Genomic DNA, 9795 nt, shown 5'->3' with positions numbered 1-9795 from the left:
GAAGTTAAATGAGGGATTTGGACAGAAACGTTTCATCTTGTACTTTCAGACCTGTGTTTCTGCTCGGCCTAGGCTGGCAAATGAGAGTTTGGAGATATATGCGGCTGATATTTTTAGGCTTGTCACGGAGGCTTTTCCTGATGTGGCGAGCGGGGCCACTTATCAATTTAGAAATACAACGCCACCTGATTATCAGGAACCAAAACGACTGAAACTAAAGGCACATTAGTTCATTTTTACAAATAAAGCTTGAGACGGAGTTCCATTCCACATAAACAGGGATTTTATTAAAAGAACAATAAATTGAGTTTAAAATAATCTACTAAAAACACCATGCACCTTCAGATCAACACAGATTAATCTAAGTTAATCTCTATGCGATAACTGACCAAAGAGCCACTACGGTGGCTGAATGCCTCTTTAATAGTTATATCCTTGAGCATGGGGTGATGGAGACTCTTCATAAGGACATGGGCAGGCAGTTTGAATCTGAAGTGGTTAGACTGTTATGCGAAATGTTGGGGGTGAAAAAAACACATACCACACCCTATAACCCCAAGTCTGATGGCATGGTGGAGCGGCTAAATAGAACCCTTATTGATCAGCTTGCTAAGATTCTACTGGCATGTGAGGGTGAGTGTGACTCCTTTCTTTCACAAGTCGCCTTTGCTTACAACACTAGCGTACACTCCAGTACTGGATTCACACCTTATTTTCTCACCCACGGGCGAGAAGCTCGTACTCCAGTTGACGTGGCCCTGGGCAGGACTCTTCAAATGAGTTTGTTCTATCCCTGCAAAGACACCTAAAGACTGCTTTTCGACAGTGTAGGGACAACAGCATAACTGCCAGTGACAAACAGAGAACATTCTATGACAGAGGACAGCGACATCATCCATATGAGCCCGGGGACCTAGTGTGGTTAAATGACCCGACGGAGAGCCGTCGTAAACTGGCTCCCCATTGGAAAGGACCTTACATTGTGCAGCAGAGGCTGGACAGGGGTGACTCGGTTGGGGTTACCTATGTGATCAGTAGCCCATTTGGAGATGAGGCTCCCATCCAAACTGTACACTATGACCGACTACAGCGCTACTGCCTTCCCGTAACCTTCCCACTGACGGGCCCGTCTCGGACTCCACCTGTGTGTTTACCATCCCTCGAACTTCCAGATCTTGCCCTGTCACCAGCTGGTTATGATTTGGGGACCCCTGTTCCCTCACCTGAGTTTGGTGTTAGTACCAGCCCTAGTTTGGAAGGGTCCTCTTTTTGTATGGGTACTCCAGTACAGGTTTCTCGTGCTGGACGCCGTACCAAACCACCAGCACGTTTTGCTGACTATGTGATGAGGTAATATTTTGGGTTTTTATTTTATTTTGTTTTGTACATGTTAGCTGGTATGTTGGGTTCCTGTCATGTAGTGCCATGTTATATTTGAGGCCTTTATGTTATATCTACTATGCTGTTGTCCGTTTCATAGTGTCGTTAACAAAATAGGGACATTTCCTTTGTAAGGGGGGGACGACTGTAAGCAGGTGATGGGTTGTGCGCATGTGCCGTTAACCTTGAATTGTTGGGCTGGAGGGTGGAGTCACTACTCTCTGCGTAGACCTTCATTCGTTCGCAGGCTGCTGTGGTGTTAACAAGTGAATCTTCCAAATAAACAGACGTGCTCCCGTACTCCAAAGGTATTTTTCGCCTATCTCCTCTTTGTCCTGAGACCACGAGCTTGAACCTCTACAGCTCGCCCATTACACTAAGATTAGAAACATCCTTTCCAGAAGTGATTCTGAAGAACTAGTTCATGCATTTATTATATCAAGACTGGATTACTGTAATTCATTACTATCAGGAAGAAAACGTATAAAGAAAACTAGAACCAATAAAAAAAGATGTATAGGAGTGAGTTTATGGAATAGCCTTGATAATCGTTTAAAAAAATCTTACTCGTTGAAAATATTCAAAAAGTGTTACAAAAATCGTTGTCGTCTTCCTCCGCTTATCCGGGTCCGGGTCGCGGGGGCAGCATCCCAACTAGGGAGCTCCAGACCGTCCTCTCCCCGGCCTTCTCCACCAGCTCCTCCGGCAGGACCCCAAGAAGTTCCCGGACCAGATTGGAGATGTAACCTCTCCAACGTGTCCTGGGTCGACTCGGGGGCCTCCTGCCGGCAGGACATGCCCGAAACACCTCCCCGGGGAGGCGTCCAGGAGGCATCCTGACCAGATGCCCAAACCACATCAACTGGCTCCTTTCGATCCGGAGGAGCAGCGGTTCTACTCTGAGTCCCTCCCGAATGTCCGAGCTCCTCACCCTATCTCTAAGGATGAGCCTGGCCACCCTACGGAGGAAACTCATTTAAGCCGCTTGTATCCGCGATCTTGTTCTTTCGGTCATTACCCAAAGCTCATGACCATAGGTGAGGATTGGGACATAGATCGACCGGTAAATCGAGAGCCTGGCTTTCTGGCTCAGCTCCCTCTTCACCACGACAGATCGGCTCAGCCTCCGCATCACTGCAGACGCTGAACTAATCTGCCTGTCGATCTCCCAATCCCTCCTACCCTTACTCGTGAACAAGACTTAAACTCCTCCACTTGAGGTAGGACCTCTCCCCCGACCTGGAGTTGGCAAGCCACCCTTTTCCGGTCGAGAACCATGGTCTCAGATTTGTAGGTGCTGATCCTCATCCCAGCTGCTTCACACTCGGCCGCGAACCTACCCAGCAAGAGCTGAAGGTCAGAGCTGGTTGAAGCTAGGAGGACCACATCATCCGCAAAAAGCAGAGACGAGATTCTCCTGCCACCAAACTCGACACACTCCACACCACGGCTGTGCCTAGAAATTCTGTCCATAAAGGTAATGAACAAAACCGGTGACAAAGGGCAGCCCTGGCGGAGTCCAACCCTCACAGGGAACAGGTCCGACTTACTACCGGCAATGCGGACCAAACTCGAGCTCCTCTGGTAAAGGGACTGAGTGGCCCTTAACAGAAAGCCACCCACACCATACTCCTGGAGCGTCCCCCACAGGGTGCCCCTGGGGACACGGTCATAAGCCTTCTCTAAATCCACAAAACACATGTGGATTGGTTGGGCAAACTCCCATGGCCCCTCCATCACCCTTGCAAGGGTATAGAGCTGGTCCACAGTTCCACGGCCTGGACGAAAACCTCATTGCTCCTCCTCAATCTGAGATTCAACTATCGATCAGACCCTCCTCTCCAGTACCTTGGAGTAGACCTTTCCAGGGAGGCTGAGGAGTGTGATCCCCCTATAGTTGGAACACACCCTCAGGTCACCCTTCTTAAAGATGGGGACCACCACCCCGGTCTGCCACTCCACAGGAACTGCCCCCGATGACCACGCAATGTTGCAGAGATGTGCCAACCATGACAGCCCTACAACATCCATAGCCTTGAGATACCCAGGACGAACCTCATCCGCCCCCGGGGCTTCGCCGCTGTGTGCCCCGAGATTGGAAAGTCCATCCCCAGGTCTCCCGGCTCTGGTTCCTCCTCGGAATGTGCATAGGTGGGATTGAGGAGCTCCTCAAAGTATTCCTCCCACCAAGGGCGTCAGTTTGTTTTCAGAATTGCTGGGGACAATAACCATACACTTGAGTGGGGTTTAAAAATTGCTGGGGACAATAAAGTAGGCTAGCACAGGGTTCGGCAATCCGCGGCTCTGGAGCCGCATGCGGCTCTTCCATCCATCTGATGCGGCTCTCTGTGCTTATAAAATAATGAATGGATATTTAAATAAAATGCTTTATATTTTACTGCATTAATTTTACACCTGTATGCCAATTCTAAATGTAAAGATTATCTGCGTAAATCTGAACAGGTCCAACCCGGTCTGCGGTGGTTGACAGGTCACGCTTGTGCATAATCATATCGGGACTTTATGAGCTGAAGAGGATGTGAGATTCTGGGACTCTCCTCAGACGGCTCCTGGATGTGTCGCCACATTGGAGACAGGAACAAGCACTATTCAGCCAAAGTTTCATAATCAGGGAACATTTTCTAAGTGACAAGTCTCTCTGAGAGACAGGGTTTGGAAAACACTCGCTTCAGTGGGAGGAATCTTCCCGCATGCGCACTGCATGGTTCTCTGCGTGGCTCTGGGGTTAATCAAGTTTAATTGTTTCTCTTTGCAACAATCTTCACAAGAAGGCAAAACAGTTAAACTGCAGGTTACATATATTTCCATTTCACTGTTTATTTTGACAGATGAACTCAAGGATGTTGCTTGGTTTGAAAGAATTACCCAGACGCACACGGATGCGCATGGATGAGCTGACATTTTAATCGTTAAACATACATCGCGGAGGTAAAATATTCCCATCAGAACATCAGAGCTTTATACTGGACACTGTGTTCAGCGTGGCTCGGAGCGCCCACGGTGGACAGTGAGCTGAAGATCTGGGGTTCCAGCGCAGTGCAGAACCACGCGCATGCAATAAGATTTCCTCCCACTGAAACAGTCTGGAAACCCGGTCTCTCTGAGGGATGTGTCACTTGGAAAAATGTTCTTTTCATGAAATTATGAAACTTTGGCAGAACAGCGCTTGTTCCCGTCTCTAATATGGAGACGCATGACGCGTAGAGACATTTGATCACGCACAAAGTTTATGTGGAGCAGAAGCGGTCGGGCCACAGCAGGTGGAATGTTCCTAGCCTACATGAAGTGAAACTGTTTAATTGTAACATTAATATGTTACTGGACACGCTGGTCTGGTTGGTTAGACCAGTGTTTGAAGCGGAAAACACACACACACACACACATACACACACACACACACACACACACACACACGCACGCACGCACGCACGCACGCACACACACACACACACACACCAATTAAAATAATGCTGATAGCGTGGACTAGAAGACAGGTGATGGTTTACGTATTTAAATGATGATCAGGCTGCTGTAAAATGTCATCTCCATCCACATCCAGACACAATGATCCTCTATTATTTCTCTATTGCTCTGCTCTTGTCTGGGCTGATCAGCTGATGGTGCGCGCGGTGCGCCTAACTAGCGGCTGATGCACATTTTACGCATTTGGAGAGGTGGACTGGATGCTTTGCGTTTACTGGAAGATGGTCCACTTAACGCACGGGTGTAGACTAAATATTAATGACGAATGAAAATTAAATTGTGAGTTTTTACTTCATATTTTATAAATAAAAAGGACGGGGGAACACATATGACGTTTTTTTAAACGAAATTTTCTAGCGCGACCTGCCTGCTTCACTTAAGTCACTGCTTATTAAGGTCCGTCCAGAATTACCGTGGGAAACGGGTAATAATGGCTCTTTGATGGGAATAGGTTGCCGACCCCTGGAGCTGGTAAAACAAAAATCCTCATCAGCAGGCGTTTTTGAAAGTGGGGGGGACACAGCTGCCAATCACAAATTTTGCCGGGGACATGTCCCCGGCGTCCCCGGTTAAAATGACACCTATGCCTCCCACCATCCGACTATAGCCTCAGTTGACGTCAGCAGCTCCCCATCCCCACTGTAAACAGTGTGAGTGAGTTGCTGCCTTCCTCTCCTGAGGCACCAGACAGTTTGCCAGAACCTCTTTGGAGCCGATCGATAGACTTTCTCCATGGCCTCACCAAACTCCTCCCACGCCTGAGATTTTGCCTCGGCAACTGCCACTGCTGCACCTCGCTTGGCTATCCGGTACCTGTCTGCTGCCTCCGGAGACCCACAGACCAGCCACTTCCTGTAGGCCTCCTTCTTCAGCCTGACGGCTCCCCGAACCTCTGGTGTCCACCAGCGGGTACGGGGGTTGCCACCACGACTGGCACCGGCCACCTTGCGACCACAGCTAGCAACAGCCGCCTCAACAATCGCAGAGTGGAACAAGGCCCACTCGGAGTCGATGTCCCCCACTACTCTCAGGACGTGGTCAAAGCTCTGCCGGTGGTGGGAGTTGAAGACTGTCTTAACAGGTTCTTCTGCCAGGCGTTCCCAGCAGACCCTCACTATGCGTTTGGGTCTGTCAGGTCTACGCGGCAACTTCCCCTGCCATCTGATCCATCTCACCACCAGGTGGTGATCAGTTGACAGCTTCGCTCCTCTCTTCACTTGGGTGTCCAAAACATACGGCCGCAGGTCAGATGATACGACTACAAAGTCTATCATTGACCTGCAACCTTGGCTACCCTGGTACCAAGTGTACCGATGGGCATCCTTATGCTCGAACATGGTGTTCGTTATGGCCAAACTGCAGCTTGCACAGAAGTCCAATAACGAAACACCACTCGAGTTCATATCAGGCGGGCCGTTCCTCCCAATCACACCCCTCCAGGTCAAGCTGTCATTGCCCACGTGAGCATTGAAGTCCCTCAGCAGGACTATGGAGTCCCCTGATGGAGTACTATTTAGCACTCGTCCCAGGGACTCCAAAAAGGGTGGGTACTCTGAACTGATATTTGGCCCATGAGCTCAAACCGCAGTCAGGACCCGTTCCCCGACCCGAAGGCGCAGGGAAGCTACCCTCTCGTCCCCCGGGGTAAACCCCAACACACAGGAAGAGAGTCTTGGGGCTAACAAAAAGCCAACCCCAGCCCTCCGCCTCTCACCTGGAGCAACTCCAGCAAAGGAGAGTGTCCAACCCCTCTCAAGGACTTGGGTTCCAGAGCCAATGCTATGTGTCGAGGTGAGTCCGACTATATCTAGCCGGTACCGCTCAACCTCTGCCACAAGCTCCTGCTCCTTCCCCGCCAGCAAGGTGACGTTCCATGTCCCAAAAACCAGTTTTCTTGTCCGGGGATCGGACCGCCAAGGCTCCTGCCTTGGTCTGCCACCCGAGCCACATTGCACCTGACCCTTCATGTTCCTCCTGCGGGTGGTGGGTCCACAGTTGGATGAGCCCATGTATCCGGTTCGGGCTGGGCCCGGCCGGACCCCATGGGCAAAAGCCCGGTCACCAGGCGCTCGTTCACGGGCCCCAACCCCAGGCCTGGCTCCAGGGTAGGACCCCGGTAACCCTCCGGGCCGGGTACTCCAACTCTTTGACTTTACCTCCATGAAAGATCCTGTGAACTGTTCTTTGTCTCACCCTTCACCTAAGACCAATTTGTCATGGGAGACCCTACCAGGGGCACAAAGTGTCCCAGACAACATAGCTCCTAGGATCATTAGGGCACTCAAATTCCTCCACCACGATAAGGTGACCGTTCAAGGAGGTATAAAAATAACTAAGCAATTACTAAGCACAACAAAATTAGGTTTTTCACATGTTTAAAACTCTTGATTGATTTTGTTGAATCTAAGATGATGTATGTAATGACTGTATTGTTATTAACTGTTGATATTTTTGACTATTGATTTCTTGTAATGAGTTAATGGGTAGGCTTAAATAAGTTTAACTTCATCCTATACCATTTTGGTCATAAATGAATTTAATACTTATTTTCCACCCTGATTTACAAATAAATTCTTTAAATATCCTGCCAGGTGAATTCATGGATTTTTTTTCACATTCTGTCTCTCACAGTTGAAGTGTACCTATGATGAAAATTACTGACCTCTGTCATCATTTTAAGAGGGAGAACTTGTACAATCGGTGGCTGACTAAATACTTTTTTGCCCCACTGTAACCCTGTCGGCGTCTCAGTGTTTTGATGGTCCATTGTCTTGTGTCCGCCTTGTTTTGTCTCCCCCCGTGAAACAGTAGGTTTGTGCTCCTAAGTGAGCTTTTGTATTTTGGTTTTCTGAGTTTAGTTTTCAGGCTTAGCATCCTGCGCCATTGTAGAGTTTTTGCTGCATCCAAAATCAAAGGACTTTAACTTTTACAACCGCTCCTGCCTCGAGTCATTCTGGGTGTTCTGCATCTTGGGTCCCAACCCCCCTTGCTCTCAACATGACACTCAGTGTTGGATCTCCCTAAACTACTTATCAGGAAGCTTTTGGAGCTTAAAGTAAAACCCATGTGTAATGACGTGGTTTTCATCTATGCTATCGGATAGGAAGTCAAGGTAAATGGCGTCCTTTCAAGATCAAAATCCTATGGATGCCACAAGGGGCAAGGAGCTCTTTATACTACACCCCAGAACAGAAGAATGTGTTTCTCAGAAGATAATTGTTTGAATGCTGGTAAGCATTGAAACTATTGTTTTTCCTGTTTTCCCCCACTCTAACTTGAAAATTCCCTACTCTGTTTTGAACTTCACATCTTCTGTGAACAACTCTTTACTACTCCCACACCGTTTGGACTACCAAAACAAATTATAACTAAAAAAAAGTAGGAATTTTTGTCAGCTTTTCAGAATGGGTTTCATTTTCTCTGTAAGTGTTACCGTTCTTTCGCTACAAGCCTCAGAAAGAGGAGAGATCCAGATTCTGCCTCATTGAAACCCATGTTAAAGGAACAGAGATTTTCTCCTCTGATCGGCTTCACACAGCTAAAAGTTTCTCGTCATAGCTTCTAGACAATTTATGGTAGGCACATCAAAATCAGCAAAGATGATCATCAAAGCCTTCTGCCACTTACACTTTTTGAATTTTTCAAATCGGTGCTGTACTTTTCGAATGGTGATGAGAAGTTTGACAGGTCCAATTTCATTTCTGAAGGACAGATTTAAAGGCTTCTCTCATTAACAGGGGTACAGCTGCAGGTCTAAAAATAGCTGGGGGGGGGGGGGAGGCAGTGCTGCTCTCTGATTGGTTGAGAGCGTTCAACCATTTTCTGTCCAATCAGGATCCAGCACCCACACAAATGATGCATCAAATCGACCAGTTTGGTCTCATGAATCTTGTATTCAATTTTAAATGCGTTATCTGTTACCATGGCAACACAAGGAACTACAAATCACTTTAACCAAGTCTCATAGGAATGAATATAAAAAGCTGAATATTGAGCCATTAACAGACTCCTGTTTTTGATCTTTTTGAACAGTTTATACTTAAAACTAGAAATAAGTTCAATTTGATTGACCGTCAGAAGGTGGGAAAGTGCCCCGCTCCCTCCCAGCTCCCTGATTGGTTGAGTGAGGTCAATCATCTTCTGGCTAAATGGAATTACACACCCACACATGTGAGACATCAAACTGATCGACTTGGCCTAAGGAATCCATCCATCTACATATAAATCCATACATGCTTCTATCCATCCATCCATCCATCCATCCATCCATCCAATAAACCATCTAACATCCATCCAACAATCCACCCATTTTTTCATTCATCCAACCATTCATCCATCCCATATCAAATCTAAACATATGTTAATCTATCAGTTTCAGATATCAGCCAATATTTCTAAATTCACAGTTCAGCCAATTGTAAAAATGTACCTGTTAAACTATTCTCATTCAAATGCCAGCTGTTTAACATTTCAAATTTTGAGTTTTTAATAAATGTTCAAAGATTAAAGTTTTCTGTTGTTTAGTATTTTTTATCCATTATTCTCCTATATTCTGAGCTTTATTACACTTGTTGGTGATTTTTGCTTCTAAATTTTTAAATACATTCAGCTCATTTTGACAGTTTTGCTTTGTTTCAGCTTCAGTTCAGCTGTTCAGCAGCTTCAGCTTACAGTTTCAGCTATCCAGCATTCAAACAGCATTTGTGCAACAAATGCAATTTTTCTAGTTATTGTTAGTCTTCTGTCAGTGAATACTTCAGCTGTTTACTTTGATCAGGTGAACAATTTTAGGGATAGGTGTGAAGGACATTTAATATAGATAAAAACTAGAGATTATTTTTGGCCCAAGAGAGTTAGTTGAGCACATCCTACTGCTTAATAATAAACTAATTGAATTGGTAAACTCCATTA

This window comes from Nothobranchius furzeri, chromosome 14 (genome assembly GCF_043380555.1).
Source record: "Nothobranchius furzeri strain GRZ-AD chromosome 14, NfurGRZ-RIMD1, whole genome shotgun sequence".
NCBI lineage: Eukaryota > Metazoa > Chordata > Actinopteri > Cyprinodontiformes > Nothobranchiidae > Nothobranchius > Nothobranchius furzeri.
This window is presented reverse-complemented; position numbering follows the sequence as displayed.